Source organism: Trichechus manatus, unplaced genomic scaffold (assembly GCF_000243295.1).
Source record: "Trichechus manatus latirostris isolate Lorelei unplaced genomic scaffold, TriManLat1.0 scaffold00074, whole genome shotgun sequence".
NCBI classification, from domain to species: domain Eukaryota; kingdom Metazoa; phylum Chordata; class Mammalia; order Sirenia; family Trichechidae; genus Trichechus; species Trichechus manatus.
The window spans coordinates 2,101,438-2,104,592 of NW_004444010.1; the positions used below are offsets into that span (position 1 = coordinate 2,101,438).

At 32.6% G+C, this 3,155-nt stretch overlaps 1 protein-coding gene across 6 annotated transcripts in view; it reads left to right on the plus strand.

Moving 5' to 3' along the window:
• PARP8 (poly(ADP-ribose) polymerase family member 8) overlaps positions 1-3,155 on the plus strand; it is a 189,947-nt gene that overhangs the window by 102,403 nt on the left and 84,389 nt on the right. The gene's annotated exons all lie outside the window — the stretch shown is intronic.

The following is a 3,155-nucleotide window of genomic DNA, read 5'->3' on the forward strand; positions in this document are numbered from 1 at the left end:
CTGTCACAGTCATAAATTGGAATCACAATTCCAATTCCCATTTAAATCTAGCCTTTTTATTCACATACTCTGTATGACTGGAATAGTATTTCTCTGAATAGATTACTATAAGAAATTTTGATTATATATACTGTATTTTTAAAATAATTTATAATTTGGTATAGGATGTCTTAGTTATCTAGCACTGCTATAACAGAAATACTGAAAGTGGGTGGCTTTAACAAATGGAAATTTATTTCCTCCCAGTTTAGGAGGGCAGAAGTCCAAATTCAGGGTGCCAGGTCTAGGGGAGGGCTTTCTCTCTCTGTCAGTTCTGGAGGAAGGTTCTCATCTCTTCAGCTTCTGCTTCCTGGTTCCTTAGAGATCTCCATGCATGTTGGCATCTATCTTACCCCATCTCTGCTCACTGGCTTGCTTGTCTAATCTCTTTTATATCTCAAGAGATTGACTCAAGACACACTTTACACTAATCCTGCCTCATTAACATAACAAAGAGAAAACAGTCACAAATGGGACTATAACCACAGGTATGGAGGTTAGGATTTACAACACCTTGGGAGACACAATTCTATCCATAACAGGGAATATTTCCTCAGTTGTTCAGCTAAGTATTTATTTCCTGTGGTAGTTTGTGTTATGCATTTAATCTTTTTGAGCAATTAAAATATTACATTTTAAAATAATTTTTTAGGTTATGAATTTCCAATTACTTTGCAATCAGATATCTATTTGTGTTAAGCATAGTGTTCTATAAAACTACTGTTCATTTATACAGTGGAGCTTATTCATTATTAAGGGTATGCCCTTTTTTTAAATACTAATATAAAAAACATTCTAGGCAGATTTTACTGGAAGAATCAAGACAAGAAATACTTATAAGGAAAAATACTTTTTGTAGATGGCTGTGTAATCAGCTTTCTCCTGTATTATGTTATGGTGTTTCTGATATTGAATATTTGCTAAATAAGCATGTTAGAAAAAAAGGTCCCACTATTTATTATAAATATAATTACAGTTTGTGCTTCTCATTGGAAGCAGCTCCTAGAGATGTCAGCCATGAGAGGAGCAGGGTTTTAAGTCAAGGTGATAGAAAAAAATGCCATAAACAAGACCCAACTTGAGGACAGTAAGTGAAACTGGTCTGTAGCAGACAAAATATGGTGGAAGATGCTTTTAGTAAACTAAGTGGACCAACTGTTTAGCTCCCTCTTGTGGCCAAGAGGTATTATTCTTGCTTCTCCCCATAAGGGAGCCCCTCTTGGAAATACAATATATAAAAATTTTAAAATACAGAATTGGTTATCATTTGTTCTTTTTTTACTGTATTAATTCCCTTCTTAGAACAAGCTATTAGTGAATTTCCAATATAATTTTATTCCCTACTTCTCCCCAAAAATAGGAGTGTAAGTATATTTTATATTTGATCTACTTGATTGATTTATGCCACAATAATCACAAGATGGGAAAGGAAGCTTAGTGCATTCAGGTTTTAAATACTAAGGCAGAACTGTGACTGAGTTTTAAACATTTGATGCAACCTGGATACCAAAATACACTGTATAGTGCACAGTATACCCCAGGTATTTCCACATCCATAATTTCGTTTGATTCTAACTGCCAGTCTTTGTGAGAGGCAGAGCAGGGGCCATATTGACATTTCACACTTGAAGAAATCTGCTGAGAGAGGTAAAATAATATTTCCTAAGGCCATGTAGTTTCGCAAAACCAAGTCTATAATTCAGTTCAGATTCCTCTTGTTTCTGGGGAAGAAGTAGTATTAGTACTTTTATGGAGCTTTTCTTGAAAGTGAACATTACTATGATAATATTTATACCATTATTAAAATTTTAGTCCACATTTATTTGTAATCAGAGTTGTTCAATTAATACTCTTGAATTTCTCAGATAGACAGTGTAATAAAACATAACGTTTCTTTTTCCTTTTCAAAATTCATACCAGTGTTTTTTCTTTTCTTGCACTGGCTAGAACTTCCAGAATAAATTTTAATAGTAGGAATGATAGTCAGCAACTTTCTCTTTTTTCAAAACTAGTGAATATCCTTCCAGTTGCTTTCAGAAAAAGAAGTATCATTCTTTTCCTAATTTGCCAAGCTTTTTTTTTTTTTTTTTTTTAAAAAGAATGAATGTTAAACCTTTATCAAATTCCTGTTTGGCATCTATTGAGATATCATACATATTTTCTCATTTGAACAATAAGGTGGCAAGCCTTCTTGAGCCTGGTGCCTTCTAAGGCATGGATCTGGAGGCAATTGTATTGTTCTGCCATGATTATCCAGCTCTTCTGTTTTTCTATTTCTTAGTCATTTTTTTGATGTGTGTTCTTCTTGAAAGTCTACTATGTTGATGAATGTCCTAATTTGTTAGCAGAAGGTTTTATATTGTATCCTGTTCTGTCTATAATTGCAAAAATATTTTGTGTTTCTGTTATTTCTCCTTTCACATTCTTATTTTATATTTGTTCTTCTCTTCCTCCTACTTTGGTTTGACTTCTAAAAAAATTTTTTTTTAAATAATTCTTTCAAATAAATAGCACCAGTTGTTTTTAAATTTCTAAGTGCAGTGATTTTGATATTATCTTTATGAATTCCTTCTGCTAATGTTCTCTAAAGTTATTTTCCCCGGATTACTTGGTTCAATGATAGGTCATCTAAGTTTGAAAATATAGGATTTTCTTTGCCATTTGGAAATGTGTCAGCACTGTCCTCCAAACTCAGCCAAGACTTTTTATGTAACCCTATCTAATTACCCTAAGAACCAATTTACCATTTTATAATTTTAATCTACTAATTATCCTTTGCTTCCTTTGAAACTTAGTTTATGCTTTTGAGTTTCATGTATACACAATAACATGTATATAAATGAAATACTAAATGATATGTTGACTCTTCAAAATGAAATGAAATAGAACAGCCTTCTGGTTTACTTATACTTTTTAATGGATTTTATGCTGTATACAGTTTTTTGTTTTTTTAAGTTAATAGATCAGATAATAGGTGTGTATAGTATAAACCCATTGCCATCGAGTCCATTCCAAGTCACAAGTCACAGGTACTCTGCTGTAACAGGACAGCAGAATTCTTTAATTCTCATCAGTTCCCACCTTTAGGAGGCTTACCTACAAGTGGAGATGAATTT